Source organism: Rhinopithecus roxellana, chromosome 1, assembly GCF_007565055.1.
Source record: "Rhinopithecus roxellana isolate Shanxi Qingling chromosome 1, ASM756505v1, whole genome shotgun sequence".
Lineage (NCBI taxonomy): Eukaryota > Metazoa > Chordata > Mammalia > Primates > Cercopithecidae > Rhinopithecus > Rhinopithecus roxellana.
In genome coordinates, this window is record NC_044549.1 from 252,847 (window position 1) to 258,846 (window position 6,000).

Genomic DNA, 6,000 nt, shown 5'->3' on the forward strand with positions numbered 1-6,000 from the left:
CCATTCTTGCAAATTATACTGTTCCTTTGAAACTCAAACCCCTTGGAAATATCGGCATGCCCCTTTGGTATTGCCATTATCAACAAACCTCCTTACCTCCTTCCTGGGCACTGTTATCTTTTTATTTTCTTTTTTTTCTTTTTTCTTTTTTTTTTTTTTTTGAGATGGAGTCTTGCTCTGTCACCCAGGCTCGAGTGTAATGGTGTGATCTCAGCTCATTGCAACTTCCTCCTCCCGGTTTCAGAGGATTCTCCTACCTTAGTCTCCTGAGTAACTGGGATTACAGGTGCACGTCACCACACCCAGCTATTTTTTGTATTTTTAGTAGAGATAGGGTTTCACCATGTTGGCCAGGCTGGTCTTGACCTTCTAACCTCAGGTGATCCACCCGCCTCAGCCTCCCAAAGTGCTGGGATTACAGGCATGAGCCACCGCACCTGGCCTCTTGTCATTTATTTAAGGCTTTAGATCTTTTGCTCACTATCATCTTCAGGCAAGTTCAGCCATCATTTTAGTGGCTCAATATTCACATGAAAAGACTGTTAAAAACCTCTGTTCCCCATTTTTTGACATCTTTATTTCCATTACTTTTTTCTTTCCCCCCAGTTTATTCTCATCAAATCTGAAACATTTTCTATAAGGGTATGTACCACCAGGATCTAGATGCAAATATTCTGCCTCCTGGACATCACTCCTTGCTAGCTCATTGGCTCAGATATCTTCATTCCTACAGTCCTTCATTTTCATTGAGACTCTTCTTAGGCCACAGCTATAGGTGCTCCCTCACAATCCATCAGTACTCTCTTGCCTTCAGTTTCCATGTTCAAATGCCATAGTTCATCTTTAGCACTCCCTTGCACCTACCCTGAGCTTCATCTTCCCACTATTAATAGAACAATTTATTTGTTTCTGTTTCTCTTCCCAACTTTTAAATATTGATGTAAGGGTTCCATCCTAATTGCTCTTCTTTTCTCTCTACACACATACTCTCTCTAAGCTCTAAACACTGCTAAAGAGCTAATCATTTCCAGTTTTAGAGTTTGGCCCAGACCTTTGTTCTGGGAGTTGATGATTTACATCACAATAGCACTCGAATAACTCAGATGTAACATGACCTGGTTTCCCGTATGTCAGTAAGTGGCACTGCCAGCCATGCTAGAAGCTTATAAGTCCTTTTTGGTCCTTCCCCAATATTCTGACAATATCCAATTCAACATTCATTTAAAAAATATTTTGGTTCCAAATTATCTGTAATTTCCTCCACTTATTTTGATTTTCAATGTCCCCAGTCTAGCCAGATCCACATATTTTCTTACCTACTCTATTTTCCAAGGCTCATCCTTAGTCAACCTACTTTAATTCTTAATCTCCTACACTCTGTTAGCTACATAGAAACCAAAGTCATCTCTTAAACATGTCTTTCAGTTTCCAACTCTCCATACTTTTCTGGTGTACTTGGACTAAGACCTATGTTCCTCATCATTACTAATAAATACCTGTACAGTTTCACATATCCTTCTCTTTCAGCCACATCTCACATTAGTCTTTCTTCCTTTTGTACTTCATCCAGATTCCTACTTTTCAGTTTTTCATTTCATCCAATTCATAGGTTTCTTCTAAATGCCAAGATCTTGCTCATATATTAGGGCCCTTGAACATAGTGAGTTTTTTCCCTAAAAGACGAACCTTTCTGTATTGTATGAAAAGCTAGATCTTTTTATTCTCAGGTTTTAGCTTAAATAGTACCACTTGAAAGAAGTAGTTAAAATCTGTATAATCCAAATTAATATTTATTTTTTTCTTTTTCTTTTGAGACAGGGTCTTGCTCTGTCACCCAGGCTGGAGTGCAGTGGCACAATCTTGGCTCACTGCAACCTCTGCCTCCTGGGTTCAAGCAGTTCTCCTTCCTCAGCCTCCTGAGCAGCTGGGACTACAAGCACGCGCTACCACACCTGGCTAACTTCTTAACTTTTAGTAGAGATGGGGTTGTGCCATGTTGATCAGCCTGGTCTCAAACTCCTGGCCTCAAATGATTCATCCGCCTTGGCCTCCCAGAGTGCTGGGATTATAGGCAGGAGCCGACATGCCCGGCCCAAATTAAAATTTCTATATATGAAAATTATGTATATAAATCTTATATAATCCAAATTAAGATTATATCTGTTTAATGTTCCTCCCAACACCCTTATTGTGTATTCAGTCCCTTGCCTGACTTTGCATGTGAACACATTTTGTAATAATCTCCTCTCTTTGTTTAATTGGGTTTCTGTACCTGTCTTCGTCTTCAGAATTAAAACCCTAGGAGTACAGGACTATGGCTTTCTTATTCACCCCTGCAGCTTAGAGACTAATATAGCATCTGATATATATATATTAAGGGAATTGGTTAAATATAGACCACTAAGTCCAGTGAAGTCCACAGTCTATTCACTTCATGTAATTTCCAAGAAACAGAGCTTTCTCAACCTATGTTAATGAATGAGATATGGGATCTGGTCTGCTGGAGATGGCTTAACTTTAAGTTCACTTGAGAGAGTATCAGTGTAAGTAGGAATGGTTTTATTCACTTAAATAATTTCATGGTGTTTAGGAGGAGAAATCACCCTGCTTCTTGAGGGCTCTGTGGCTCCTATGGGCTCTCAAATGATTGGAAGAGTACTACCAAACCTGAGTTTTCAGGTCTCTTCGTTATATTTATTTAAACTTAGATATTGGGAACCCACTCCCGATGGTTAACGTGGGTTCTTTCCTATTTCCTGTGTGTCTCTGCTGGTTTGAGAAATAAAGGGAAAGAGTACAAGAGAGAGAAATTTAAAGCTGGGTGTCTGGGGGAGACATCACACCTTGGCAGGTTCTGTGATGCTCCCCGAGCTGTAAAACCAGCAGGTTTTTATTAGCGATTTTCAAAAGGGGAGGGAGTGCAGGATTAGGGTGTGGGTCACAGAGATCACATACTTCACAAGGTAATAAAATATCATGAAGCAAGTGGAGGCAGGGAGAGATCATAGGACCACAGGATGGGGTGAAATTACAATTGCTAATGAAGTTTCGGGCATGTATTGTCATTGCTAACATCTCATCAGGAGACAAGGTTTGAGAGCCGACAACCTGTCTGACCAAAACTTATCAGGCGAGAATTTCCTCGTCCTAATAAGCCTGGGAGCGCTACAGGAGACCCAGGCTTATTTCATCCCTTCGCTTAGACCATAAAAGGCGGCTGCCTTAAGGGGGCATTCATAGACCTACCCTCAGGGCGCATTCTTTCTCAGGGATGTGCCTTGCTGAGAAAAAGAATTCAGAGATATTTCTCCTATTTGCATTTGAAAGAAGAGAAATATGACTCTGTTCCACCTGGCTCACCCGTGCAGTCAGGCTCCAAGTCTTATCTCCCTTGTTCCCGGAAGATTGCTGTTGTCCTGTTCTTTTTTCAAGGTGCCCAGGTTTCATATTGTTCAAACACACATGCTCTACAAACAATTTGTGCAGTTAACGCAATCATCACAGGGTCCTGAGGCGACTTATATCCTCGTCAGTTTACAAAGAAGATGATGGGATTAAGAGATGAAAGTAAAGACAGGCATAGGAAATCACAAGGGTATTGATTGGGGAAGTGATAAGTGTCCATGAAATCTTCACAATTTATGTTCAGAGATTGCAGTAAAGACAGGCGAAAGAAATTATAAAAGTATTAATTTGGGGACTAATAAATGTCCATGAAAGATTCACAATTTATGTTCTTCTGCCACAGCTTCAGTCGGTCCCTCCATTTGGGGTCCCTAACTTCCCACAACATCTCTCCCGTTCTTTTTATATAAATATGCCATGGCGATGAAGGCTTGTTCATTCTCTCGATTTTGACGCAGGATTCTTTGACTGGTCCAGCACACTAAAAACGAGCCGATTAAACAGGGAAACACAATTTCAAAATTTACTGCAGTGGAGGCCCCAGTAGAACTTGATCCAAGTCATGGTGTTCAATCCATAAAGATTTTCTGCCACCTTATCTAACGCCTCAGCTCCAGGCACAATGGATAAGTGAGCTTGAGAGGCTTCAAAAATTTGTTTATTTAATTTAGTTATGTTCAATGATAAATTATCTTCCCTACCCAGAAGGTGTCCTTTGACCATTTCCCATGAATGGTCAGTCTTGTTATAGGAATACAGAATGATACAGAAATCAGAGGTGTTCCAGTCGCACTGCATTGCATGCGATGTTCGAGCCAAATAACAGACTGTCTTAAATCATCAATTTGATTAGCCAATTTTTGACCAATGCCTTGCGAGAATTCCACATTTGGGTGGAATTGGCTTGCCAATCATTAACAAAATGAACCATTTGAATAGATTGATGTAACACCATTCTGGTAGTAGTGGCAGTGCAGTGACTGTAATTAGGCCCATGATCACAGCGATTAAAGTGAAAACACATCTCTTAGATCTTTTTTGAATTCGCTGTAGCACTTCATTAATTAAATGTATTGAGGGGGATGATTCCCGGGGTCTGGGCAAAGTTACTGGAATCCAGATTCCTTCTCGAGCTCGAACTAACATTACATTTTCCCGGAGTCACAATGGGAGTTAATACAAGTATATAAATGACAATTAATGCATTGGACGGTTTGGTTGTTCATCCAAATTTTGATATTTCCCACTAACAGCATGTAAGGAGGCTTAACGCAGCTCTGTATGGGAACAGTCAGGTTGGAGGTAAGTAAAGCAGAATGTCTGGATCTACATTGATACTGAGGACAGGGGATGGTAGCAGGGACAATAGACAGAAAAGTTTCCCCTTCCCGTACTCACAGTCCAGACATGGCAACAGCCAATTTCCAAAGTTCTGGGAATATCATAGGAGGCCTTGGTGGGGTGATGCCTTTATCTTCCCATTTTAAGGGAAAGAATGAGCTGAACCTCCTATGCAAAGTAGAATGATGATTCTCCTTCTCCCGATAAGAAATAAAATAAGTAGCCTCCAGGCATCTCCTCCGCCAGAGGAGCAGTTGTTTTTTAAATAGCGCTTTGGTGCCCAGTCTGTTACTAAACCATATGAGTCATTTTTAAATATTAATGCATGTGAGTTAACACAGTCTTCCCAAATTAAAGTTTTAGATGGGCCCTCAACATTTTTAGGGCATGGTTTTCCTGCAGGTTTATATTGAAAGTATGGGGCATCTCCCATTACTCCCCCTGTCATTTGTCTTAAAGGAGAAAGGGAGAGGCCGGAGGCCAAATGTACCAGTTCCTCTGTAGCTGATCTCTCTGGAAGATAAGCAGCCCAGACTGGAGTTTCTAGACGGATACAACCAGGTGCATGTCCGAGGCACAGAGAGGGTTTTTATAACCCGTGATAACATTAAATGCAGTGCGTTCTTCTCCTGGTCGAGCAGGGCAATGGTCTTCTGTAGCTCCAGGCTTCCACACACTATCGTTAGTGTAGATTTCCGCAGGAGTGTCCATCCAGGTGAGAGGTCGAGTGAGTGGAGGGAAAGGCACATAAGCCCAATAAGAATAATTATGTGTAGCAGGTAAATCAGTGTGAGAGGAAACTGGTGAGATAGAAAGTATAAAGAGGAGAATCATTAAAAAAAACCCAGTGTAAGTGAGATTGAGTGCTGAAGGAGGAAGAGAACAACAGAGGGATGTTCTTTTCAGGCTAGTAGAAATGGTGAGATTTTTAGGTTTGTAAGGAGAAAAAGAAAGGTAATTAGAAGTGGGATTGGTTAGATGGGTCTCCATTGTCATCAGAGAGGATTGAATCAGACCCATGTGCCAGCTTCCAGTGAGATAGAAAGCCCCTAAGGGAAAAATTCTAAACATACATGCATGTGACCACCCCCCGGGCTTACACAAACAACTTATCTGGAAAACCCCCAGCCCTTTGAGGTTGCGAAAAAGGCGGGAACCAACCAGAAACTGCCGAATGTTCAACTTTAAATGTTAACCAATAATAAGCTTGTAACTACTGTTTCTCTGTGACTTGTTTGTACCTCGCTATAAAAG